Consider the following 16,044-nt stretch of genomic DNA (forward strand, 5'->3'; position numbering starts at 1 on the left):
AAAAAAAATATCCTAATAGGAGAAAAATCCAACTCTGTAGTCCTTAACTTCAGAGTGCTTCAAATCATATGGGAAAAGAGCATTAAAAAAAAAAAAAAAAAAGATTTCAGGGCCCCAACCCCAGAGTTTCTGACTCAGCCTTTCTTGGGTGAGGTCTAAGAATTTGCATCTCCAACACATCCCCAGCTGATGCTGATACTATTGGTATAGGACACTTTGATAACGTCTGATTTAACCATATGGGCACATCTGCTGCCTCAGATGAGAGTCAACCAGGAAAGTTGTCTTTTCTCCATTTATGTTTCCAGCAACAACCAGCTTCACATGCATCACAAGGTTAGAATCGAGGTTTAAAAAATGAAAAAAAAAATTGGCATCTCTATTTCCAACACAAACATAGAAGCCAACAAAATTCTAGAAGATGGACCCCAAATCAGAGCAAAAAAACACCAATCTAACTTTCCATAAGATTTTAGTGTGCTACCTGGACATGCTGTACAAGGATTTACTTGATGAAGACAGAAGATAATAATGTTCAAGAAAATCATGTGAGAGGAGCACTATTTTCTTTACTTAGCAGCTGCCAATCTGGGGAATTGAATGGCAGTAAATCATCCACTAAAGGCAGCAAACTAAGGAATGGTAAAAGAAAAATGAAGGCAGAGAAGAAGGAAAAAAAATCCAACTTTTCTATTTTCCTCTGCATGTAATGCACATCTCACATTTGTATTGCACATGGAGGGAAGAGAGATTCCTGATGCCCCTGTCACCTATCATTGGATCATAAAGTGAGTGAGCAAAACGTGGGTTCATTTTATAGAAGAGGAAATTGAGGCTCAGAGAGCTTAAGCAACCATTGCAATTTCCCCTGGCTGGTGGTGAGTGACTTGCTAGACGGGTTGGGCCTCCCATCCAGCATGCTGTCCAGCATGCAAGTTACAACAATTGTAAAGACAAAAAACACCAGTTACAATGGAGAAATCACTCGGCTAGGATTTGGGTCAGGCTGTCCTCTGTGGACCTGTCACATACTCAGTCTGATCTCAGTGTCTTCAAGCCTAAAATGGAAGTAACAATTCCTGTCCGTAGGGTTGTTCTGGGGATCAGTGATAGAATAGATGCACAGTCACATTTTTGGAAACTGAAAAGCACTGCACAGACCATGACACTCTAGTGATAAATGTGATGTGACTGATGAGCCTAATGGCATTTTATAGCTAAGCAGATGCATATGGACAGAAAGGGGCAAGGGTCTTAAAGAAAACATTTATTCAAAATAAAGAGCCAATAATGAGCAACTCCAAAAGTCTTCTATTTGACATTTTGAGTGCTGAATGTCATGCATTTTTGAAAGGATAAGAAGTCAAAACAAAAGGAACAAACAAAAAGAAAAGATTTAACCAAATCACATCCTGTACACTCCAAATTATCCTGTACGCTGGCATTGACTGGAAGGACCAAGAAGTCATACTTTAAGCCTCTTGTATTAGTCATATGTTCCATAGACCCCTTGGCCTAACCAGCTAATCACTCCAAATTGTCTGTCTTTCTGTCTCAGCTGGGGAAGTCCTGGGGCAATAATACCCAGACCTTAACTTCCAAATGGCTTATGGTTCTTGCAATTGTCAAGAGACTCCCAAGCCTCTGATTTGGGATTAGACTATCCATGAGACTATTCAACAACCCCGTGACCCGTCCTGTTAATGGTGATTACAGCTGTGAGGCTCCAGAATCCCAGGCCTGCAGATACTCCCAGCCTGGGTATGAACTGTAAAGCACTAGAAGTAATCTGGTGACCTTTGTGGAGAGACCCAAAATAACCAAGGTCAAGTTGAGATGGGATAAGGAAAACTCAGCCTGAATTAGCATCCATAACATACAGCAAGAAAAACAGGGATTACTTGTCTCACAGTCTATGTTTAGCAGAATGTGCTCCTTCGAAAGCTGGAATGTGTGGCTGATATTTATAGAAAGCACCGTAAGCATGTCCAGGACCTTTCTGTGATATAAAAAAGCAAACTGTGGTGAGCCACGGAGAGAAATACATTGTCAATGTCAATAAATCGAAACCCCAGTGATGAGGATGTGATTATGTGACTCACTGGTGCTATTTCCCCATCTGTCACGTGTTCCATGAGGATCAGGACAGCTGTGAGGAGAAAGATGGAGGAGGGAAGCACTGATGGTAAATAAGAAAACTTTTTAAAGTTAAAATAAGCATCTTACTTTTCTGGTGTCCCTATTTGACAAGAGAAGGGATGTGAGAAGGTTGTCATCAATCCTAACACTGTTAGGTCAGGTGGACGAAAACCAACTATAAGGAAGACATAAGCCATGAAAAGAAATACGAGCACGTACTTTAAGGCATTTGCGATCACTTCTCCTTTGGCTTTATTGAGAAAATTTTTACCTTTCTTATTCTATAAGAATTTAGTTCATTAAGTACTTTTTGGGCTTTTATGTGCTTAACTTTTATAGGGAAAGCATTACTTCTGTCATTTTTTTTCCCATTTTCTGTTTCAGAAGAATGCCTCTCTCTTTCAGAGTTCTAGGTCCCAGACAGGTTTGCTTGGCTTTTGGTGGGGCCAGAGCTGGTCGATAGGTGCTTTGGAGGGGGTGGAGGCAACCTCAGGAGCACAGGGCTAACGGTGAGAAGTGAGGGCTAGATTTTGGCTCCCACTAGTGCCCAAATTGGTGTCATTGGGCAGTGGACAACCTGCACAGCTGTATTTGGCAGGCTAGCTTCATGTAATTAATATATTTTTAGTAAGTGAATTAAATTAAATATGCGAATTAAATATGTGTGGACTCACTGTAATCTTTGGTTTTCCTGTAAGAGGAGATCTTATAAATCAGAAGAGCAATATCTTATCTTATACTCTGTAGCAATTCCATGATGGTTTTTTTGTCAGGAGAAGTATCTCCTAATTTACCTATTATACAAATCAATAGTTAATAGTAATATTACAGTAATAATTTAATTGTTATAGAATAATTTAATGGTGAATTAAGTTAAGCTCAGCTTACTTTTTCATGCCCAAGGTGGCAAAGAACCTTATCTATATGCCCCAGAGTTCTTCAGAGTAAAGACAAAAATAAAACAAAACAAAAAAACTTTATTACCAGTTATTTGGTAGAAATACATGACACTACAGCAAATTTATTTCTCACTGCCTAATGGTCAGAAAAGATCCCTTGCAATGTAAATATTTGGCAGTTGGTGAGGGAGCCAGAAAACAGGATTGTTACTGGTGAATTATTTCAGAAATTTGTTTCTCTGCTGTCAATCCCCCCACTATCCTCCTTTCTAGTACTGCATAGTCTAGGTTAGGAGACAGAGAAGCATATGCCATATGCAGAGACAGAGGAGGAAATATTTTCCCCTTTCTCTCAGTGTAACATGGGCTTAATATGTTAGAAATCTTTACAAACCCACCATTTTGGTCAGAACTATTTTTGCATGGATGGAATTAAACGCAACTAGTGTTGGGTAAGGGCAAGGAGAAAGTTGGGACTTGAGAACAACTTCTACCATTCTTACTTTCTCTCCATCTCTCCTCATGATCTTTGTCCTTCAATCCCTTGGTCTCTGTCTATAGGTCAGCTTCTTATTCTTAGACCTTTTTCCTCATGGATGTATAACCACCAGCGGCTCTTAGGCCAGACATCTCCCAACTTTACCACCAGAGGGAGACTAAGACTCTGGTCCTGTAAAAGATTGGCGGGGAGGACTCTGGCCTGCCTTGTGTTCTCCCAGCTGAGCCCAAACCCCCTGGAATCAGCTCCAAGCAGGGCCACTGGTACCAATCAGAGAGGCACGAGAATGGGATATCTAAGGGAAGGGCAGCTCCTACTTGCATATGGTTAGAGTAGAGGAAGGAGCATTTCCAGAAGAAAGCTGTGTGGTTATGGGCAAACAAGAGCCACTATGCCCCTTCTCATACCACATGAGAGTTAACAGGCTTCTTTGTATGTGTTTGTTCAACACGTATTTATTGAACGCCAACTTATGCCAGCTAGGAAGCGTGGAGCTGGAAGACACAGTTATGGGTGTATTCCAGAGTCCAGTCCAATGTAAGGCATGGGGGCTCAATGGTTAAGAGCTTGGGCTGTGAGTTAACAAAGTGTGAGTTTCAATCTCAGCTTTCCCATGTACTTGGGCAGGTTATTTAACCTCTCTCAGCCTCAATTTTTCTCCATATGCTCAAAGCACTTCACCAATGAGCCTAGTAAGCACTCAATAAATGACAGCTATCATTATTCAAAAATGTACAGAGAAGATCTTATCATCCTCATTGTGTTAATAAAATGGTGGACTGTTTTCATGAAGATCAAAAAGAATTCAGAAGAAAATCCATATTGTCTTATCTGGATGGTGGGGGCAGGGAGGCTTAGGCATCTTTGCCAGAATCGTTCCTGTTTTGGCACAAAATACACGGAAATCTCTGTACAAACTAGAGCTTACCTCAATAATTTTCGCAATTTATTGTGGCATCTGGTCCTAAATTCCTTGCGTGTCTGGATCTTATGCCTTTTCTCTGCCCCTTCTCGGATACTTGCCTAACTCACCGTCTGTGTTTTGACACTCTGCATGCCTGATTCTCTCTGCTTTTGATCCCAACTTTCTTCACCTTCACCTTCCTGGTAGGCATTCTGGCCCTCGCAGACAACTGACGCCCACATACTTCCGTACCACTGCTGGAGTAATGTTTTACTGAACAGGGAATCAGGGACATATGGGGATATCAGCACCAACCCAGGAAGAACAAACAAAAAACAGGGAGAGGATGAGTGTATGTACTGGGTACATGGAGATAGCATGTAATTGGCCCAACGCCCTTATATGAAGAGAAAGCTACATCCCAAATGACAGTGCGTAGCTACGTTTTAGTGGAGGGTAGCCAGAAGGCAGTTTATGGTCCGATCCAGAAGGAAATAAGAAAGAGCAAGGCAAGGGAAATGAAGACACACAGTGTGAAAAACGTGCAGGCAGGAGGATTATCAGGGGCTCATCAGGGGCTCATTAAATTGTCAGGAGGCTGGACAGTCCATCTTGGAAAGGAGCAGGCACCACAGCAGCTCTGGAAGACCAAGAAGGAGGGACCCTAGCAAGGTCTCCCGATAGGTAAGGGTACCACCAAGATATGTGTTAAGTACCTATGTCGCCTTGTTGTGTCCCTCACGACAGATTCCAACAGCAGGAGAGAGCCTCTGATTGGGGAAGCACAGCCCCTGGCTGGCCTGGGGCTTTGAGAGAAAGGGATTGGGTCGCGTCAGCTGTTACAGAGGGAAGGCCCTAGATCCAGCATCTGCCAGCATCACAGTCAGTGGAAGACAGGTAATTGCCCAAAGGAAATCAGTGTGCTGCTAGGAGATGGGGTCCAAATATCCTCTATACATCCCTGCAACATGACACTTCTGGTTATTTCAATACAGAGAAATGAGTTGCACTGATGAAAGGAAAACAAACATTTCCATGGTTCCAACTTCCAGGGGTTTTAGAATTTATTCTTCCCCAAAGCTGTTTTTTTGTAAATGTAGGTGATATGTAGAAATCCAAATGTAAAGCAGATAAAAAGCAAAACTACTGCAGTAGGAAGGGGAAGGAAAGTCCCCACACTCAGCCCCACTTTGGACAGTCCTGCGGTCCCACCATGGAAAACCTGGAGCTTTGAGAAACGCAGTTTTCAAAAACCTCTACTTAAAGTCCTTAATGGCGACTACTTAAAAAGAAAGAAAAAGAAAAAACAAAAAACTTTGACCACGTATTAAAAGGCAATACCGACATTAGAATTTTTAGAGGAAGAAAGCGTATGAACCAATGTATTTATATCCTCGTTCTGGTCCTTCCTTCCTGTGAACTAGAAGTTCAATTATGGCTTCTAAGAAATTAAAATGCAAGAATGATAGACTGCCCATAAAAAAAGTTTCTTTGCTTTTTCGGTATTTGTTCCAAGTTCCTGTGCCATTTCAAGTTATTCCTCAAAAGGCTAGAAATCGTACTCTTCGTCATTAATGTGTTGCACCTGGTACGTGAAAAGGACGAGACTAGTGGTGCGGCTCGATTGTTAGAGCCGCGGGTGCGTCAGCAGAGCCCGTCTCTGTACCAGTAGCTTCAGTGGAGAATAAACCAAAGCCTGGAGGGCATGAACTCGCCAATTGCTGAGGTATTCTCTCTAGCTCAAAGTGGAAGTGCACTGAGTGGGCAGAAAAGCAAGTTGCTAGCACCAAGCCCCGCTGAATGAATAGGGGAGTTCAGAGGAATCTGCACTATTGAAACTGGCACATTTCTAGAGCATCAGAATTTATAGGCAACTTTTTATTCCCCAGTTTAAAACGGTTTCCAGCATCTTCAAACAGCAACTTGTATAAAATTTTTGAATATGTGCTCGTTTGAGTTCTTCATCTTCATGTGTAAGACAGTGGTTCCCCAACCCCTTTTGCTTAATTACAGAATCAATTCCGGCCACCCGAATGATAAACATTAACAGTTCGTTCTTCCGTCAGAATTAGGAAAGAGATGAATGTGACTGTGTAGCCATTGGGGTCAGAAAGAGGAGATTTGGGAATGTAAAGAAGTATTTATTATTGTTGTTGTTGAAAGAGTAGACTCATAAAATCCAGCACAGATTGTACTAAACCTGCTGACTTTCGTTTCAAATGAGAAGCTAAATACGGGTGACAGGAAACCGGTAGTGTGGGGGATTTCAAAGAGATCTCACGTTCTAATCCTTCCTTTCACAATCTGGAATATTGTTGAATATGCGTTGTGGGGAGATGCAGAGGAAATGCTCACATTAATTAGCCCTTGAGGAAAAAGCAAATTAAATGTATTTCTGGACAGTTTATTTATATATGGGAATTAATTTTATCCTCAGAGAATTTGTTGTCGTACCTGTAAGCCAGAATTACTAGGGTCGAATTCTTATATTTAGCCCATGCTAGAATTGTACAATGATATTTATAGGACACTTATAAGTCTTATATATGACTTCTGACTTTTTATTCCTGAGGTACCACGTACAGGGATTGGTGATAATTGCTTTGGGGGTCAAGTAATAATAATAACAGTAATAAAATCATGATAGTTTTTTCCAGTTGGGAACTGATCCTCCAGTTGGGCAAGTAAACACACACACATGAAAAGCTAAAAAAAAGCAAAGCAGGACATATGTCAGGTCTAAGTAGGACCCTAGAAATTAGAAGAGAACTATCACCATGAGCTATCGTGATCACTGAAAAGTTTGTAGATCATGTAGGATCTTTAGCTGAGTTTTTACACATTGGTAGGATTTTGATTAGAAAAAAAAGAGGGCAGGCAATATCCATTTTAGACAGAACTCCTACACACAATACCGAGGGCTGCCCTTGGCTAAATAATACTAGCTGCTATACCAAACAGTCTCCAAATGTCAGTGACTTAACACAGTCAACCTTAATTATTCACTTACATCCCAATCTAATGTGGTGGGGGCAAGAGTGGGGAGAGAATAAGGGGTTCAGCTCTTCTCAGTCATGCAGAGCCCCAGACTCATTCCAACTCTTGACGTTATCACCCTCCATGTGTGGTTCCCAAGATTACTGCAGGAGAGACGATTAGATGGAGGACCGTGCATGGGAGATTTTCAGAGGCCAAGCCCTGCAGTGGCGTAAGTCACTTCTGCTCACATTCTACCGTCTAGAACACAGTCGGATGGCTCGAACCTAACTGCAAGGAAACTGGGAAGTGTAGTTCATCTATGTACTCAAGAGTAAACTTATGCATTGTTTTTGTTGCAGGAGGTCACATGAAGGACAGTAAGAAGAGCATATCACAGTGGCAACTTTAATAGCTATTGCGGGTCACCTCCTTAGTCCCCATTTTCTCCTTCCTTATACTACCCCAAGTTTTGTTACCCATGCACCTCCTTCACTTCAAGGGATATGAGTGCTAACTTAATAAGCACAGCTGCAGGAGGAGAAGACAAGTTTAAATTAGATGTCAGAGGGAGCGAACTGGATGCCATTCTTGGTTCCTTTGTAGATAACTGACATGGAAAAAATGGCACTAGTCGACAATAGTATGAAATGACATGGAAAACAGGGGAGAGACCTGAAAAGAATTAATATATTTATAATATTATTAATTATATTTTGTTTTTTGGGGGGGAGATTATTTATATATCCATTTGAGAGAGAGAGAGAGAGAGAAGGAGAGCACAGAGGGAGAGTGTGAGGGAGAAGTAGACTCCCTACTAAGCAGGGAGCCTAACGTGGAGCTTGATCCCAGGACCCCAAGATCGTGACTTGAGCCAATAGGAGACACTTAACCAACTGAGCCACCCAGGTGTCCAATAATATTTTTCTTATTTGTAATTTTTTCCCCCCTACAAACTCTTACTATTACTAGACCATGAGATTCTGGGTTATTGCCCTAGGAAAGAGGAAGGCAAATACCAGAAAAAGCAAGAGATGCCAGGATGATACTTAAGTATCTAAGAACTAAAATGCTCTCTGGGAAGAAGTACAGGAGAAGCGGAGGGAATGAATCTACAACTGACCCAGCTTAAATGCTAAAGGACTAATAATAAGGACTGTAATAATCCCAAGAGACTTTTTTAACCAAAAGGTGCTGAGTTACCTTGGTCTAAATAAATGCCCCCTACCTCATTACAAAGTAGAAGTGGAAACATCATTATTGCAAATACTAAAATGCATATTTCCATCCATTACAGTCAGTAATGGAAAAGTGCATCTGTTACAGACCCATTAGGAGAGCCTGCATGTCCCCAGGAAGCAGAGCCCTGAGACAAGGTTTGCATGCAGGCAGGTAGGCCATTTTGAGAAGTGACAAGGATGGGGGACTGGGTAGCAAGAAACAGGGAGGGAAGAGAGCCAATACAATGGTGCGTCACCTACTCAGCCATCCCTGTGCGCAAAGGGGGCTTGAAACCAATGGAACCCTCTGGGGAAACATGTAAAGTGAGCCTCGGATCTGTCCATCCAAGGGATGGAGGAGTGTGGCTCCGGTCCATACACACTGTCAGGCTGCAGGTAAGGGGCCCAGCAGGCCCCAAAGGCATTGCACGCTGAGGCATCAGGGAAGGCCAGCTCATTAATAGAGAGATGCACCAAGAACCTTGCGCTGCGAGGAGCAAGATGAACCCACATGGAGCTGCATGGCCCAGCAGAGGCCAGAGCAGAAGGTAGACTGGGGTGATGGGTAGTGTTGGAGGCAGCTGCGGTGTTCCAGTCACAGGATGATGAGGGCACAGGCGAGAGTAGGGACAAAGTGGATGAAAAGGCAAAGATGTCCTGCCGCCCTGACCTTTTATCTGCACGTCTCCTCTGTCCTTTCAAAAGAGCAATAATCCCAGCCTTCCCATGAAAGCAAGGTTTTATTTAGGGACTCTAATGGATATGTGCTACTTAAGGAAGCCTCTAAAAAACTGGCAAGAGGGGAAAAGGCTCCCAATTTCCCTTTAAAAATTTCCACTAAGAAAGCAATTTGACCAATTTGAATGTCATGCCCCTCAGTGCTACTGCCTAGTCTAGTGTCAATTGTTGTGTCCCAGAGGATGAGTCACTCATTAATGCATTCACTTACTTTTTCTATAGAATTCTGTGATAGTTGCCATTATGCAGATAAAGCAGCTGAAGTAGTTATAACCCATACCGACCTCCTCTACCCTACCCACTGCAAGTGAAATGCTTTTGGCTTATACTCACCGTCAGACAAATGTCTTTACCAGAGAATGGTTTCTGGGCACTGGATTTCTTCCTTTAGAGAGTTTCTCATACTGAAATATTCCCAATTCCATGCTCCTTCACCCCTGCTGTTTTTCACAGGTCAGCATTCTTGACATTGCTGTTAACTGATAGCAGCAACCAATAACGTCATAATGAATGGAGTCAAAACTTTTTTTGCAGGTTCCTAAAAAAGGAGATTTGACATGAAAATGAGTATAAAGAAATGTCTTGGAATTTTTCTGTTAATCACTGCACTCTTACATTTTTCTAAGCACAAGAATCCATTTAGCTAGTGACACCTCTTTTAAATGATTACAACTTCAGTTTTTCTGATTGAAAAAAATTTCCATGCTGAGTACATAAGACAGAAAATTACAGGCAAGCTGTGATTCTGGAATATATTGTTAATGCAGTCATTTTTTAAAAACTGAGCTAATATGGGGAATTTTTAAGTCATTCTTAATACATCTTTTTTTTTTTTCCCATTGTTTACTAAGGAGCTGTTTGTTATGTGCTAGGTGCTAGGGATTCAAAGTTGAGGAATTCCCTACCCTCAGGGAGTTCACAGTCTAGTGGAAGAGACAGAAAAATAAATATCGATACTCCCTCTGGAAAATGCCACAAGAGGAGTGTGCATAATGCGCTAATGGGTCAGAGAAAATCCCTAACCACCTCTGGGTGTGTGGGGTGCGATGACAGGGATGGGAGCAGATTAGGAAGAAGGCTGTGGAGAGGTGGCTTGTCTTGCATCAAGTCTGGATGGATGGGTGAAAAGAAAGATCATCAGAAAACAAGGAGAGGAGGGGCAAGTGCAAAGATGCGGCTTATGTGGGGAGCGGCAAGACCCAGGGAGCACTGACTGTGGGGGCTCTGCTGAGGCCAAACTCGACACTTTATCCAGGTATCAGAAAGGCAGTCTTGGGATTTAAGTTGGGGAGCAACATGATCATGTTTGCATTTAGACACCAAAGGGGCCATGGTGGTGTGGGAAATGGTCGATGTGCGGGTGCAATGCCCAGGCAAGAGGCGGCAAGCAACTGAAGGCAGGCAGGCGATGGAATAGAAAAGGTACTTGTGAGAAATACCCGGGGTACAAAACGGTCTGGTTCCATAATCAGCACTGTGAGAGCCAGGACAGGGTTTGGGTGGACTGTGTTTGCTCTTTTTTCTTTCCTTGCTGCCACCCATACTCCTTGTTACAATTGCTGCTTGCTCTCCTGCCAATAATTCTCCCCACATGAGTAGATAAGGGACAGTGACAAGACAGGAGTGATGCCTTGTTTGAATGCACCAGTTATAATCTCACCTTCTGGCATTTGACTTTTGATGTAGAAGATGGGCTGTTTTTAAGTATCCGGGGGACAGTCATGTTTGCGCTAGAATTCTAGAATAATAACTGGAATTGATGTAACTCTGTGTAGTTTACAAAGCAATTTTCCATTTGTCATCTCACTTAAGACACAGGGCAGTGCTCTGGTAGGTAAAGCAAGTGCTCCCACCAGGCGTATATGGCCACAGGCAGTTGTGACTGAGGGAGGGTAAGTGACTTGTCCGAACCTATATGGCTTCTGAAGAGCTGGCCCAGGAATCCCATAAAATCTTTCTCATTCCACAATTTTACAGTACCCCACATTAGCTGAGCCATTTGCTTTTTAGCTTGGAATGTCAAGTCTCTTTTTAAGACTTATCATATCTATTCAACTTCATTATAACTCTCACAAGGTTAGGAGTTAGGCACTAGACCAATTAGTGTTACATCCCACAGACAATTTAAAATGGAATGCTAGACTTTCTTTTTCTGAAGATCCTTGGCTATTTCACCAACTCTAGCTTCCCACTGAATTGTCTGCTTCTGGCTCTGCCTCCCTCTTCTGCTGCCACAAACAATGAAAACATTCACAATGACAATGTTTCTTCCTATTGTTGATGGGGTCTAACCTGACCGCTATCTAACCTCTATTCCCCAACTCAGTATCAAGCCCCTCTCAAATGGCCAAAGACTGAAGGTGGGTTCCCCATGTCTCACACTCCACCTCATCTCATCTATCATCTCTGTGAGGAGAAAGCAGCCACGGAGAGACTGATTTCTCCACTGAAATGATTTATGCCGCCTCTTCCTTATAAGAGAGAACCAGCCACAGTCAGTTTTCATTTTAGATGCATTTTTTTTAGTAATATATTATTACTATGCATTGTGGTGATGAATGCTGCCTGCTTAATAGATGATATTGAATGAATTGGGTTTTTAAAAAAATATCTCTTCATTTTGTCAATACCTTCACTCCCATCCTAGGATTTGCCATCTGTACTGACTGTAACATTGCACAGCTCCTCAGGTGATAACTTAAAAAGGAGTTGGGTTTGCATGAGATGCAAGAAAATTCCTCACAAAGCAATGCCATAATTTTGACTCAGATAAACCACCTCTTAAATAGCTAATTTTTCTTCAGCCTTTGGAATAACACAGTGTCTTACAATTACATAGTATCCATAAATTACTGCCATGTTTTCAAGTAACCTCTATTTGAAATAATGGATGTCTTGTTTTTCTGGGACGAGAAAATAATGTCTTTGTCTTTGTGCCAATGAAAATGAGTCAATCTCAAATTCATGCAGATCTAGAGACCTGGGTTCTTAAAAAGGTGAATCCCTGAACTTACAGTAAATAAAAAGTTCTGGGATTAGAAATAGAAATGAGAAGGATGCCTTTTACTTCATAGGAACTCCTTCTTGAAATTTTTCCAGTAACTCAGTGCACTATCTTATGACTAGAAGATTTCAATATAAATGTCTTAAGGAAAGGGAATAAAACACTCTGTTGCTTTCCAATACATGAAGTCAATTCCATAACTAAATTGTCTTTTCTGACAAGCAGTTAGAAATGTTGTATGAACCCAATTAAGTCATGTACTCTACATCCGGGCTTTTTAACTGCCATTTTGATGGAGCACAATAGAGAGTTTCACTCAAGAATTTTGCTTTGTTATCTTTACTCTGTCATCATTTTGATTTGACAATATACATAATGTCTCCGGTTTAAATTTCATTCCTTTTTCAATTTACATTTGATGATTAGACATATGTGAATTCACAAATCCCCTTCAATTTAGAAATAGAATTAACTTTTGGAATGATTGAACAGAAGACTAAAATATTGGGGCACCTGGGTAGCTCAGCCAGTTAAGTGTCTGCCTTCCACTCACCTCGTGATCTCGGGGTCCTGGGATGGAGCCCTGCATCGGGCTTCCTGCTTATTGGGGAGCCTGCCTCTCCCTCTCCCTCTGCCTGCCACTCCCCCTGATTGTGTACCCCCCACCTCTCTCTATCAAATAAATAAATAATATCCTTGGAAAAAAAAAAGAAGACTAAGATTGTAACCCGATTCTCAAAACTTAACTAGTATATTAAAAAAATCTTAAGTTCAAGATACATTAGTGTTGGAGTTTGAATTCTTTATTTTGACTTCTGAATAACATTTGTCTTTCCCTGCAAAACTTGCTATTGATAAAGTAAAATTCCAACACTAATTCAATGCAAAACAGTTATAAAAAACTTGCTTTCCTACCCAGAATCCTTTCCTCTATCTTCTTTTTTGTTAAGATTATTTATTTGTTTATTTGAGAGAGAGAGAGAGAACAAGCAGGGGGAGTGACAGGCAGAGGGAGAGGGAGAAGAAGTCTCCCCACCAAGCACGGAGCTCAATGCAGTGCTCCATCCCAAGACCTGATCCCAGGACCCAGAGATCATGACCTGAGCCAAGGGCAGATGCTTAACCGACTGAGCCACCCAGGCACCCCCTTGCCCCCATCTTCTCAAACGAAACCCATTTTCTCCTTCAGAAACCATCCCTCCTTCACTCTCAGTCTAGATGACAGAGGTAGGCCAACTCCCCCTTTTGGCACAAGTACAGAGCAAGTCAGGAGACCTTCCCAGTCAGAGCACTGTATCTCTCAAGGATGGGCAGAGCCAAGAGAGGGAGAAAGAAAGAACCTTAATTATTTGAGGCTGGATCCAGCTGGGCCACAATCCAGTCCACTTTGGAATCCCTGATTATGTAAGCTCAAGTCAGCTTGAGTTAGATTTCCTATTACTTAAAATAGACAGAGTCCTGACTATAACAAATTGCTTCAGGACATATTTACTTGGCAGCATCTCAAAAAAGATTTCCCTTTAGTTTATCTCTGTTTTGCCAATAAGTAAGTTCTTAAAGCTAGATATAAGTCACTTAATTTCCAAGGTGACCTAAAAAAGTACATTCAAGGATTTTTTATTTCTGCTTCTGGATTGGTAGCTTTAATTCACATGTTATCCTCGGGAAATCTTTGTAAATTCAAAGTTTGTGTTATTCAAACTATTTCTGAGGTCTGGGTTTGCATTTCCTTTGTTTTGTTACTTTGTTTCTTATTTTTAAACTAGAAATCTAAACATTTTGCCATCTCACAAGAGAGAGGGAGATGGCCTCTTCAATGGGGAAAAATGCTTTCAAGAAGCCTGTCCTCCTGTGCTGCCCCACGATTTACATTTCTGTCTAGTTTTTCTGTTCTTGTTTTTGTGTAAGAACTTACTTTTATGTAATAATTTCTTTGATTACTAAACTATATAAATTGAATTGCTTTTAGCTATAAGAGAAAAAGTACAACACAATTGGCTTTATATATATATATATATATATATATATATATATATATATTTCATATCCCATGAAGCCTAAGCAGGAGTGGCTTCATGGCTAGTTAATTCAACAACTAACTGATGGGTTCCCTCTGTCTTTCCACTTTGCCGTCTTCAGGAAAATGACTCTCATTAGCAAGATGGCTACAGCAATGCCAGGAGTTATGCACAGATAATAATGTCTAGGAAAGAAGAGCTGTTTCTTCTCCGGTGTCTCTTTTCATCAAAGATGAAATCAGATCCCATTGGCCAGCACTGTGTCATGTGTTCATGCCTAACCAGTTGCTGACAAAGGAAATGGGGATATATTCTTGGCTTAATCCATCCTCATGGATTTGGGAATGGGGATTGCCTCCCCTAAAAGGTTGGTTATTTGAAAAGAGAAGGAACTTCTGAGGATGGCATTGGAAAGGTAATCTAAGAGTTCTCCTCAGGGTCAGCTTCATGAGTGAACATCCTTAACATCTGTCCAGAGCCCAGATCCAGAAGGGCCCTTTCATGCTCTGCTCTCACGAAATTCTTAATTAATTTTGAAAATTATGTAGCCTGTCTGAGTTCTGGCATAGCAAATAACTGTGCTGGGCACGTGGTAGAGGGTCTCCTTCACCTTTCTCTTTTCCACCTCTCCTTGAAAGAATGCAAAAATAAGCCTGTGTTATGCAGAGGTGAAGCAAAATTAGGTAAAAGAATGTGAAATACATTAGATACTGAGGAAGGAGGAAGCTGTCAGTACAGATGTGAGGGGTCTGAAAGAAAACAGGAGAGATGGAAAGTAGAGAGCAGGAAAGGATGAGAATAAGGTATTCCCTGAGGATGAGCCCAAACAGGCCAATGCAGCTCATTTTCAGGGAGCTTATTAACAAGGGAGATTGTATTCTATAAGAATTGGTCAAAGCAAATGTTGTGGTTAACTTTATAATTGTTTAATTATCCTCATATTTGCTTATAGTTACTGCTTATTTTAAATCTTTCTCTAACTACTCTCTTTCTCATGCTATTCATTTTTTCTGCTCTCTCCAGGTTTTCTGTTAGAGAACTGCTTTCCTCACATCACTTATTGTCCCTCCCCTCTCCCCCTTTTATAGATTTTATTTATTTGACAGAGAGAGAGAGAGCACGCAGGGAGAGCAGCAGTCAGAGAGAGAGAGTCTGGAGAAGCAGGCTCCTGGCTGAGCTGGGAGCCAGACACAGGGCTAGATCCCAGGATCCTGGGATCATGACCTGAGCTAAAGGCAGGCACTCAACCAACTGAGCCACCCAGATGCTCCTCCCTTTCCCCCTTTTAAGAATAGTTTCTACTTTTAGGTAAAAGGAGTCTGCCTTACTCACATGTGCAAAGTCCTGGGGAGAACATGGGACATGAGCTGAATGACAATAAAATCTTCCTACCTAACACAGGTAGCCCACTTCATTGCTTGTTGCTGTTCATATGGCTGACCCCACACTTAACCCCACTTCCAGGAGTGGGTGCATGGTGTAGGTGTGGCCTACCAGGAAAGCCAGTCCCCTGGACTCAGTAGTTATTTTACTTAACCACTCCCTAAATAAAATTTAGCTCCAGGACATCTACTAAAACAGTTGGAAAAGAGGTGCTCACTATTGTCCAAGCTCATAAACTGTCAAGCCTAGAGCTGCTGACTGCCA

The sequence above is a fragment of the Neovison vison genome, chromosome 11 (assembly GCF_020171115.1).
Source record: "Neovison vison isolate M4711 chromosome 11, ASM_NN_V1, whole genome shotgun sequence".
In the NCBI taxonomy this organism is placed as follows: Eukaryota; Metazoa; Chordata; class Mammalia; order Carnivora; family Mustelidae; genus Neogale; species Neogale vison.